We start from the raw sequence: 13,128 nt of genomic DNA on the forward strand, positions 1-13,128 counted from the left end.
AGGCTACATTCACACTGGCGAATCTGCACAGCCAGTGATTACCTGTGGTAACAGCAGATAATTGCTGTGATCACTGCAGGTAATTGCACATAAAGTGCATTCAGCAGCAATCACTGCAGGTATTCGCAGGCTGTACAGTGAACCCTGAATAGTCGCGGTGGCAGGCGAACTGTTGTTGTAGTGAACGGGCCAGCGGCCGTACCTAGCTGCTGGGAGCCGCAGCAGGAATCTCTGATTTCTGCCACTACTATTCGCACTGGCCCTAATCGCTAGTTTGAATGTAGCCAGGTGTCCCTGTTGGGAAGATTTTCCCTTTTATTCCTGTTTCGGTGGGGTGGCAGCTTACAATTTTGGGTTTACCCTTACTTTCATCCCCGGTGACATTACAGAAGTAAATCTCCATAATAGGAAAAACAATAAAAACCTGGAGTGGTCCTAACCCATCACCACTCTATCCAAATGTAAAAAAATTATCTAAAAAAATTGTTTTCCTCTACAGGCGCCCCTTACCTGCATAGGCAGTTTTTTGGTAAAGGTGAATTATGCCTATAAAGTGGTTTTACAGGCTGAAAGTTTTTTACCTTCATGCATTCTATCTTATATGTGTCTTAGGGACACAAACAATGGGACTTGTGTGCGAGTACGCACAAGTGCCCGCATAGCAAGGAGCTTGCTATGGGGGCACTTAGAGAAGAGAAAGGCCAGGAGCGTAGACGGGGGACTTGAGTAGAGGAGGATTGGGTCTGCTCTGTGCAAAACTATTCCATAGAGCAACAAGTATAACATGTTTCTTATTTAAAAAAAAAAATAAAAAAAAAATTACCTTTTTAATACCTATATTTTATTTAGGTATTTCTGTGGTGTTCCAGCCTACCCCATTCCCTTTTTGCCGCTAATCCAGTCACTTGGGAATCCCTTTTTCCTTATCAGTATTACATGTAAAAGATCTGCTTTGAAAACACACCCACTGGAGGATAAATGTTTAATGTCCCTCGCTTATAGAAATCTGTATCAGTTGCATGAAGTTAGTATAGTATGTGTATACACTAGGGTTGCACCGTTACCAAACATTTGCACGATTATTGGTACTCGTGCAAATGCTCCGATGCTTGATCCAATTCCTGTTGTTTCGGACCAGGCATCCTCAAGCTCAGCAGGGGCAGCTGGGCAGCCTCACAGGTGATCGGTGCGGTGGTGGGGGCAGTTACAAGCACCGATCTCCCTGTATAGCTTTTCTGACAGCTGCTTCTCCTCCTCTCCTTCCCTCCCGCTGCTGTCAGGTGCTTTATTGAAAGCCACACAGGGGGAGTCGGAGTTCCACCTGCCCTTCTTCAGACCCTGAGGTTGAGTTTCGGATTCAAATGGATGGATTTGGCTTTGAAATACCTAGGAACATATATCCCATCCAAATGATCTTGTATCCTTTGAACGTAACTTTCCTCTCTCTTGACCAAAATTCCTACTTTTCTGGAAATTTGGCACAGAGGTTTGCACTTATGGTTTGGTAGATGCAACCTTCTCAAAATATGCATCCTGCCTAAATATCTCTATCTTTTTCAGGCCTTACCAGTAAGAATATGATCTCATTACTTTAAGCAGGTGCACTCCTTGTTCATCAATTCATCTGGGCGCATAGACGACCTTGTGTTCCCCGGAGCCAACTTTCATTGCCTGAACAATTTGGGGGAATAGCACTTCCCGACGTTCTGAAATACTATCAGGCAGTACACCTAGGTAGACTTGTAGACTGGCGCTGTCATTACGTCGTTAAGCTCTGGGCACAAATAGAATGGCCCGAACGGATGTAGCATTTGAAGGGGGCTCTGTGGTGTTATGTCACTCTACCGTCCGATATAAAGTCGCATCCCCTAATAAGACCCACTGTCCATATATGCTCACATCTTCCCCCTCTACTACAGACTCTCCCTTATTGCCAATTCTAGGGAATCCGCAGTTTATCCCGGACCTTAGAGACCAGACTTTTCAAACCCTACGCCAAACTGATTGCGTTCAAGGAATACATTTTCTGACAGCGGAACAATGGCCCTCCATTGCATCATAAATGGGGACCACAGGCTCCTTCCGTCTGACATTCTGGAGTGCCCTGCAACTTCATAATTTTTTTCATTCCTTAACCACCTTCGAGGAATATTGCTCAGATGAAGGAATATTACCGTAAGTGCTTTAGAGAACATACAACCTATTGCTCACCCCTCAGGAACAGCCATGCCTATCTGGTATGAGGAAGTGGCAAGCGGCTCTAATCCAAACATCCATGGCCTAGAACTCGGTAACTACCAACACAAACTATGCCTATTCGCAAATGATGTCCTAGTCTTCTTGCCCTCCCCCTTAATCTCTGCCCCTAACCTATTAGACACCCTCTTCAAAGTTGGGCGTGTATCAGGCCTACAGGTAAACCCACAAATGTCGATGGCTTTGAATATTTCCCCACTACTACCTCTAGTAGCCCATTGATCTGAACTTCTCCCGTTTCCTTGGGCCACTTCTTATATGCCTTACTTGGGCATCATACTCACTGCTAACCCTAGTGACCTGTATGCAACAAACTACCCTCCTATGTTATCGCACCTCTCCAACCTCGTGTCCAATTGGGAATCCCTACCGTTAGCATGGATGAGAAGGATAACTGTTCTCAAAATGTCCACTCTCTACTCCCTGATACCTGTCCCAGCCTACTACCCGAGGATCCTACAGCGTAGGGCCTCCCAATTCAGCTGGGGCACACTCGAACCCAGTCTACCCAAACCAGCTCTATACACCCCCCCCCCCGTATTAGAGGTGGCCTTAGCGTGCCTAACTTTGCGAAGTACTACATACAGCTCAGCTAGCACTACTCCCCAAATACCATGCTACCAAAAAAATACCGCTCTGGGTAGCAAATGAAGCAGTAGAATGTGATTCCCTCTCCACAGCTAATCTTCTTTTGGCTAGTGTCTTTTACTACAGCTTTCCGTCACCAATCCCTTAACTAAACATGGTTTGGTCCTGTGGGATAGACTCAAAAATCGTGTTGGTCTCCTATCCCCTCATAACCACCTACTTTACTTCCTCCGCAACCCCATCTTTTATCCGGCTTGGACATCACCATCATCCTTTTCTGCCAGGACCCAGGCTGGTCTGTTACGAGCTCACCACTTCTTCAAGACCAACACATTTACACCCTTCCCGACTCTCGGTGATGCCCATGGACTCCCTCCCTCTGAACACTTCCGCTACCTACAAATCAAACACTTCTACTCACCATATTCGCCCCCTGACTCCACTCTCTCACATCTCAACTTTTGAACGAGCTTGTAAGTGTGACCCTGATAGAAGAGGTCTTATCTCCGATCTATATACCCAGCTCCTAGTATACCCCAAAACATCACCTCTGGCATACGTGAAGTGGAAAAGTGACCTCAAGCGTACCCTTGAACCAGCCGACTGGTCGCATATCTGGCAGGCTACTAAATCTGCTTCACCCAACATTGTAGCCCTGGATACCAACTACAAGGTGCTCATCAGATGGTACCTGGTCCCCGCCAGGATCTCCAAATTTTTTTCCCCCAATGCCTCACACACTGTTTTCGAGGCTGTCAAACCCCAGAAACTCCCGTTCATATCTGGTCGGACTGCTCCATTGTACAAACATTCTGGACCGAAATATTTCAAATCCTATAGACTCTTTTTGAAATGCCCATAGCCCCAGATCCAACAGTGGCTCTCCTGAACAACAAACCATTGTCATAAACCCACCGCCAATTCAAACTCTTGTGCTTTGTCACCACTGCAGCTAAACAAACCATTGCGAAAGCATGAAAATCACCCTCCCCAAATGTCCTAGCAACAAAACAGAATCACCCAAGGAATGATCCACGCCAAGACTGGAGCAGTCATCCTTGACAAAATTGCTCTCTACGAAAAACTATGGAGGCTCTGGGTCACCCACTTTCTACCCCCCCCTGATTTATTGATAACTCACTGCTGGTGCTGCTGTCTTAACTTACTGCCTAGATTAGAGTCCCTTTCTAGGGGACACCCCCTTTTTTTCTTCATTCCTTGCACTGTGCCTGTTTTGTTACCTACCTACCCTCCCTGTCCTCAGGGGACTGCCCTTCTTAACCTCATGCTGCCTAGATCCACATGGCAAGGTACCGCCCCCTACTGTTATTTTTTTCCCCCCAACTGTTCTTTACAATGCATTATTGGCTCATAGTATATACTTTGAACCTCTCTGTTGTGTTCTTCTTTGACTACTTGACAAATGTAAAATGATTTACACATTGTTAAACCTCAATAAAATTTTTGAACCAGGAGAATCTACAGCCTGCCGACACTATAGGAGCCAAATTCCCATCAATAGATAATATCTGCAGGTGTTGGTTAATACTTATTATAGAGCCAAACTCCTGTGAATAAGCAGTCACAAAGGCTATGGGCTGTCTTTTTTACTAGATATTGAGGAACATTTGTTATTGTTGCCTCTTTTCCGATGACTGCGGGGCAGTACTATCTAAAAGAGACCTGTCTTTGTTAGAAGCCAGGCGAGCTGCTGTGCCAATGTTCCACCTGTCATATTGATGTTGCTTTAATCTAGAAACAATGATATTGCACTCCCTTCAGTGGAGCAGTTTTGCCTAGTTCTGTCAAATTTGCCTATTAGTATAGATCTCGCAGTGTGTGCTGGGTGGCAGCTGGAAGCCAAAAGTAAGGAATTACTGGCACATGCTTTGTGATGGGTGCGGGTGTGAACAGTGGCAGAGGCACTATCCCTCACCAAAGTTAGGTCTAGAAAATTGATGGTGTCTGAGTGACATTCGGAACTAAACTCTAAATTTAAAGAGTTGTCATTGGCAAAGGAGATTGACATGTAATCCTTGCTGGAATTGTCCCAAATGAGAAGTAGGTCATCTACATAGCGCCTGTACCACCTGGATGGAACCTGCACATGGGTTGGTACGGGAAAAAATAAAACATTCCTTTTGCCAACACATGTACAGGTTCGCCAGGGAGGGTGAGAACTTACCCCCAGTGGATGCACCCCTACGTTGCAGATAGTAAAACTGATCAAAAATAAAATAGTTATGTGTTGCAAGAAAATTCACTGCCCTCATGAAGTCTGTTTCTGATTGTTTGGTCAGAGACATTCACACCAGTGGCCTGCTGGAGGTCATTTTGTAGGGCTCTGACAGTTTTCTCATCCTCTTCCTCCTTGCACAAAGGAGCAGATACTGGTCCCTGTCTAGCTCTCCTAGAGTAACTGCCTGTCTCCTCCATGCTCTTGAGACTGTGCTGGAAGACACAGCAAACCTTCTGGTAACGGCATGTATTGATGTGCCATCCTGGTTTGACTGCCTGTGCAACCTCTATAGGGTCCAGGTATCGCCTCATGCTACCAGTAGTGACACTGACCCTAGCCAAATGCAAAAGTAGTGAAAAACGGTCCGTAAAGAATAGTATTTTCAGGGTGTCTTTGAATTCAGCCTTCTGAAGGTTGATCATTTTAATTTTCATCAAACAATGTGGCATCCTTTGTTCCTAATACATAACCCATTTATATCAGTATAGATATCCAGCATGTTATTTTCCACATTGAGATCTGATGTGTTTTCAAAGTGTTCCTTAAATTAGTTTGAGCAGTGTGTGTGTGTGTGTGTGTGTGTGTGTGTGTGTGTGTGTGTGTGTGTGTTTTTTTTTTTTTTTTTTTTTTTTTTTTATATATCTTTTCATGTGATAACGCTGATAAATTGACACTTTGCTACAATGTAAAGTAGTGAGTGTACAGCTTGTATAACAGTGTAAATTTGCTGTCTCCTCAAAATAACTCAACACACAGCCATTAATGTCTAAACCGCTGGCAACAAAAATGAGTACACCCTTAAGTGAAAATGTCCAAATTGGGCCCAAAGTGTCTATTTTTTGTGGCCACCATTCTTTTCCAGCACTTCCTTAACCCTCTTGGGCACGGAGTTCACCAGAGCTTCACAGGTTGCAACTGGAGTCCTCTTCCACTCCACCATGATGACATCACAGAGCTGGTGGATGTTTGAGACCTTGCGCTCCTCCACCTTCCGTTTGAGGATGCACCGCATATGCTCAATAGGGTTTAGGTCTGAAGACATGCTTGGCCAGTCCATCATCTTTACCCTCACCTTCTTTAGCTAGGCAGTGGTTATCTTGGAGGTGTGTTTGGGATCGTTTATCTTGTTGGAATACTGCCCTGCAGCCCAGCCTTTGAAGGGAGGGGATCATGTTCTGCTTCAGTATGTCACAGTACATGTTGGCATTCATGGTTCCCTCAATGAACTGTAGCTCCCCAGTGCTGGCAGCACTCATGCAGCCACAGACCACGACACTCCCACCACCATGCTTGACTGTAGGCAAGACACACTTGTCTTTGTACTCACCTGGTTGCCACCACACACGTTGGACACCATCTGAACCAAATATGTTTATCTTTGTCTCATCAGACCACAGGACATGGTTCCAGTAATACATGCCCTTAGTCTGTTTGTCTTCAGCAAACTGTTTGTGGGCTTTCTTGTGCACAATCTTTAGAAGAGGCTTCCTTCTGGGATGACAGCCATGCAGACCAATTTGATGCAGTGTGCGGCGTATGGTCTAAGCGCTGACAGGCTGACCCCCCCGCCCCTTCAAACTCTGCAGCAATGCTGGCAGCACTCATATATGTCTCTTTCCTAAAGACAACCTCTGGCTATGACGCTGAGCACGTGCACTCAACTTCTTTGGTCAACCATGGTGAGGCCTGTTTTGAGTGGAACCTGTCCTGTTAAACCGCTGTATGATCTTGGCCACTGTGCTGCAGCTCAGTTTCAGGGTCTTGGCAATCTTCTTATAGCTTAGGCCATCCTTATGTAGAGCAACAATTCTTTTTTTTATTTTCTCAGAGAGTTCTTTGCCATGAGGTGCCATGTTGAACTTCCAGTGACCAGTATGAGAGTAATAACACCAAATTTAACACACCTGCTCCCTATTCACACCTGAGACCTTGTAACACTAACGAGTCACTTGACACTAAGGAGGGAAAATGGCTAATGGGCCCAATTTGGACATTTTCACTTAGGGGTGTACTCACTTTTGTGAGATACTGTGCATTAGGGGTGCAACGGATCGTCGTTGATCCGTGATCCGTACGGATCAACCTCCGTGGATCGGGACACCCGCGATCTGCGGAGCGCTCTGTGGCCTCGGCCATAGGAAAGGCCGCGGCTTCGGCCCAGCTCCGGAGCGGCGGCCATCTTGGTACACCCGGCGGCCATTTACCACGTGATCGCTCCGTCAAATGAGGGAGCGATCACTTGTAATAAACCGGAGTCATGTCATGACGCCGGTTCCTCTCTCCCCTCTGTGTACTGATCTGTACAGTGGAGGGAAGAGTTCGGATGTACTCTGCAATACCCTGACAATACACTGCAATACCCTGACAATACACTGCAATGCCCTGACAATACACTGCAATGCCCTGACAATACACTGCAATGCCCTGACAATACTCTGCAATGCCCTGACAATACTCTGCAATGCCCTGACAATACTCTGCAATGCCCTGACACTACTCGGCCATGCCCTGCCACTACTCGGCCATGCCCTGCCACTACTCGGCCATGCCCTGCCACTACTCGGCCATGCCCTGCCACTACTCGGCCATGCCCTGCCACTACTCGGCCATGCCCTGCCACTACTCGGCCATGCCCTGCCACTACTCGGCCATGCCCTGCCACTACTCGGCCATGCCCTGCCACTACTCGGCCATGCCCTGCCACTACTCGGCCATGCCCTGCCACTATTTGGCCATGCCCTGCCACTACTCGGCCATGCCCTGCCACTACTCGGCCATGCCCTGCCACTACTCGGCCATGCCCTGCCACTACTCGGCCATGCCCTGCCACTACTCGGCCATGCCCTGCCACTACTCGGCCATGCCCTGCCACTACTCGGCCATGCCCTGCCACTACTCGGCCATGCCCTGCCACTACTCGGCCATGCCCTGCCACTACTCGGCCATGCCCTGCCACTACTCGGCCATGCCCTGCCACTACTCGGCCATGCCCTGCCACTACTCGGCCATGCCCTGCCACTACTCTTCCATGCCCTGCCATACCCTGTCAATATAACCGCCAATACCCTGCTAATATATTATTACAGTGGGGGGGATTTTTTTTTTTGTTGATCCGAAAATGATCCGAACCGTGACTCCTGATCCGAGGAACGATCCGAACCGTGAGTTTTTTGATCCGTTGCACCCCTACTGTGTATCATAGTTTGTAGACTCTGTAACTTTCACACAAACTAAATAATATACACTGATTTTGGTTATTTCTACCAAAGAAATGTAGCAGAATACATTGGGTATAGAAAAGAATCACCCCCTTTAAAACAATCACATTAATGGCTGTGTGTTGAGTTATTTTGAGGGGACAGCAAATTTACACTGTTATTCAAGCTGTACACTCACTACTTTACATTGTAGCAAAGTGTCATTGCTTCATTGTTATCACATGAAAAGATATATAAAAATATTAGTGTATGTGTATATATGTATCTGTGTGTGTGTGTGTATATAAAAAAAATCAATATACCGTATTTATCGGCGTATAACACGCAAAAAATCGCTTGCCAGCCCCTTCTCCTACACCGCTCCTCCTGTGTCAGTGTCATTATAAAACGAAGCTTGTAAATATCAAAATAGCTCAGTTTTTTCTGGCTGCTCTCCTCCTCCCGCTCCTCCTCTTCCTAGCTTTAGCTTTGAGGAGGAGAGCGGTCACATGACCATCTATATGTAACGTCGGAGAGAGCAGTCATGTGATCAGGTCAGTGGAAAAATCTGAGCTATTGAGGTATATGGAGGCTTTATTTTACAATATGAGTGACACAGGAGGAGCATTGTGGAAGGGGCTGTCAGTGATTTTTTTCTTAACTGTGTAGAGAATGCTGGCTAGCGCTGTCCCAGGAGACTGGGGTCTCCTTTGGAGTGCGGGGGGGGGGGGTTATGGAGGGGATCTGTATACTGGGGAGGGGGGCTGTGTACTGTAAAGGGGGCTGTAAAAACATTTTTTCCTTTTAAACTTCCCTCTTAAAATTTGGGGTTCGTGTTATACACCAATTAAATATGGTATATAGTAAAAAAAAAAAATCCTCCTCTCTCCACATTAGTCCTCAGGTCTCATTAATTACTGTATGTTGAATGCTGGTTGCAGTGTGCGGGCATAGCCAGTTCTTATGCCTCTCATGTGAAATATGATCATGAAAGTAAACCAGAGCAAGCAGGTCAAATCTTATAAGAACATAAAAAATCACTTTTAGAGAAACAATAATTGGGTTGAAAAATACTTTCTGAAATAACACAATCATTAAGCAGCACTGACTCTCCGTCTTGGCTTTTTAAACCAAAATGGTTGCTAGATAACCCATGATCTTTGGTTTGCTTTAAAAAAATTGCGCCCTCATTACTTTGACAAAGTACGGTACTTCCCTTGGCCTTGCATACCTTTTTCTATCAAAGTGAAATTTCAGCACCTAAAGGTTTATATTCACTGTTTATACCCACTTGGTATTATGAAAGCCCCTGGAACCCAGTTAAAATATATCTCCCATAACCAAATGCTGTTCAAGAAAAGCTTGTTCCTAACCTTACATAATCTTTTTCTTGTTTATTGTCCATGTTGTGTCCTACTGTAAGGGGGAGAGTTGTTCTAACAGTGTGATCCGTTTCATTATTGTAGTTGTAAAAATGCTGCGGATGTCTTGTATAATGATTTTAACACAACACCAATTCCAAAAAAGTTGAGCTGTAAAAATCTACAAAAAACACCAGCATGCACTGTTTTAGAAATCTAATAAATCCATATTTATTCACAATAGAAAATTCTAAAACATATATATGTTTAAACTGCGAAAATGTCCCATTTTAAGAAAAAAATTTTTTTTGAAATTTATTGCAGCAACATGTTGGGGCAAGGCAACAAAAGCTGGCAAAGTGGTACTAACAAAGAGCTGGAAGTACATTTTGCAACAAATTGGGGTAATTGGCAACATATCAATAACAGTGGGTATAAAAAGGGCATCTTAGAGAGTCAGTGTTTCTCGTAAAATTGCAAAGACTTTAAATATTTCATCCTGTATAGTACTGTTTTGCTTGTGTCTCTATCTAGCAAGGTTACTTTGCTTTGTGGTATAAGCAAGGAAGCTGAGACCTCTGCAGTGTGTAAATTTGCTTTTACTCCCACAAAGATGCTGTACATACAAAACTATTACAATATTAGGAATACAATACAAGACTGACAGATATCTATAGCAAGATGCCTAGCAAACAAGCAGAAACTATGGTCTATACACAGTAAAAGTATGCTTAAAAATTACTTAAAGGGGTTGTAAACCCTCATGGTTATTCACCTTAATGCATTCTATGCATTAAGGTTAAAAACCTTCTGTGGTGCTGCACCCCCGCCCCCCCCCCCCCCCCCCCCAGCCCCCATTTTTACTTACCTACCCCTGATCTTTCTCTGGTCGGGAACGAGCACACCAGCACGAGTTGGTGTCTCATGTCCTGATTGGATTGAGTGATAGCAGTAGGAGCCATTGGCTCCTGCTGCTGTCAATCAAATCCACTAATGCGGGAGCCGGGGTGCGGGACCGAGTCATACATTCGGCGGCTATGGACAGTGAATTATGGACTCAGGAGCGCGCCCGCAAAGTAACCCCCCAGGAGAGTGCTTCTCCTAGGGGATTATCTGATGTGGGGAGGAGCTGCCGAGAGACCCCAGAATACGGTGTTCGGGACCACTCTGTGCAAAACGAGCTGCACAGTCGAGGTAAGTATGATATGTTTGTTATTTAAAAAAAAAAAAAAAAACCCCAAAAACGAACCCTTACAATCACTTTAACTCCTGTTACTGTGTGTTCATGATCTCCGCTGCTTCTGGAGATCAGGCACCTTCTTGTTTGCTTATTATAGGAGAGTCTTTTGGTGTTAATCCTTGTTGAGTGGCTCTCCACTATCGGTCTCGACTGCTCCTTTTTTATGTGGGCTTTTCTTTACCAGTTTGTTGACAATGGTTACAAACTCGTTTACCTTAGCCACCAAACTGTCAACAGTTCCCATTGTTACCAAGGCATTCGTTTGAGAAACATCCTCAGACAAACCTGATCTCTGCAATCAAACTAGTCTGATTGCTAGTCTATCAGTCTTATAGAAAAATAGTATATTTTATATTAAACGCAACACAAGTACATAATATCAAAAGTCTCCAAGAATCTGGAGAAATCTCTGCGCAAGGGACAAGGCCAAAATGCATTATTGGATGTCCTGTGATCTTCTTCAGACCCTCAGAATGGAACTGCATTAAAGACAGGCATGATTCTGTGTTGGACATCACTGCATGGGCTCAGGAAGACTTGCTGTCTGTGAACACACTGTGCCATCCAAAAAAGATAAACGCCTATCATGCCAAGAAGAAGCCATGTCTGAACATGACTCAGAATCGCCACTATCTTCTCTGGGCCAAAGCTCATTTAAAATCATCTGTTGCAAACTAGAAAACTGTTCTGTGGTCAGACAAATTGAAATTTTGACTTTTTTTTTTTTTTGTCAACCATGGGCATGTGTCCTCCAGACTAAAAAGGAGAGGGACCTTCTGGATTGTTGTCAGCGCTCAGTTCATATGCCTGCATTACCGATGGTATGGGGGTTCATTCGTGCATGTGGAATGGGCAGCTTGTACATCTGGAAAGGCACCATCAATGTTGAAAGCTACTGTATAACTAGATTTTAGAGCAGCTTATGTTCCCATCCAGAGGATGTCTTTTTCAGGGAAGGTCTTGCATATTTCAGCAGGACAATGCTAAACCCCATACTGCATCTATGACAACGGCATGACTTCATAGTAGAAGAGTCTGGGTGCCCAGCTGGCCTGACTGGGCCCAGACCTTTCACAAAGTGAAAATATTTGACGCATTTTAAAATACCACAAAGGAGACCCAGGGCTTTTGAGCAGCTAGAATCCTATATCGGACAAGAATGGGACAGCATTCCTCTCCCAAAACCCCAGCAATTGGTCTCCTCAGTTCCCAGATGGTTACAGAGTGTTAAAAGAGGGGTGCTACACCATGGTAAACATGGCCCTGGCTAAACTTTTCTGAAATGTGTTGCTGCCATCCATTTCAAAATTACCTTATTTTTTTTTTTTAAATGGTACATTTTCTCATTTTAACCATCTGATACGTTTTCTATTTTCTAGTGACTAAAATAAGGGTTTATGAGATTTGCAAATCATTGCATTTGGTTTTCATGTGGATTTTACCCATCTGTGTCCCAACTTTTTTGGATTTGGGGTTGTAGTACAGCAATATACAAATAAAATTCTAATTAAAAAAAAAAATTATTTGTAAATGTGACTGACTTGGTGAAATCCGGCTAATACTGCTTTCAGTGAAGCAAACCTGTGCTTGTTTAAGAATGTGCCCAGTGCTGTCCTATGGAGATGGGTAAACCACGTTTAGTACCGTTTAAGCTCCAACTAAACAACTATAAGCTTCACTGGGCTTTTCTTTCTCCAAGTCAGTGATTAGACTGATGTTGGAGTATAAGGAAGATGCTGCTGGGCAGGATGGTAGTAAAGGGAACCTATTGCTTTGCCCTGCATGGAAAAAAACACAAGTATATTTTTAGGTTCAGTTTTTCACTTTCACATAAGTATGTTGCCAATCCCTACTAAAATACAGTGAGAATACTGTAGCTGCTGCCTGGAGCCTCCAAAAAAAAAAAAAAAAAAAAATCTGTGTTCCCATTGGGGAGATTCCTTTCTCCATTTCTGTGCACACAAAAAGTGAAGGGAAATCTCACCCACAGAGAAATGGACAAAAACCTAAAACTCATTTTTAGTAGAGGGAGGTAGGGTTTAAACTGATTTGCTAAAGGGGTATAAGCTGATTTTTAATACTTCACGTTTTTTTTTTTTTTTTTTAATTCCCCTTGTACATTGAGTATTAAACATATTAACATTATTCAAAAACATGCAATTTCCTTTGTGACCAGTGTTGAGTCGTGTTGGGTAAGGTGAGGGTTGAGGACATGTGAGGAGTATATATAGTTTTTTCATTGCACTA

The 13,128-nt window shown here is 44.4% G+C and overlaps 1 protein-coding gene across 1 annotated transcript in view; it reads left to right on the forward strand.

Moving 5' to 3' along the window:
- Nucleotides 1-13,128, forward strand: part of PRKCZ (protein kinase C zeta) — a 608,643-nt gene that overhangs the window by 113,468 nt on the left and 482,047 nt on the right. The gene's annotated exons all lie outside the window — the stretch shown is intronic.

Source organism: Aquarana catesbeiana, linkage group LG10 (genome assembly GCF_042186555.1).
Source record: "Aquarana catesbeiana isolate 2022-GZ linkage group LG10, ASM4218655v1, whole genome shotgun sequence".
Lineage (NCBI taxonomy): Eukaryota > Metazoa > Chordata > Amphibia > Anura > Ranidae > Aquarana > Aquarana catesbeiana.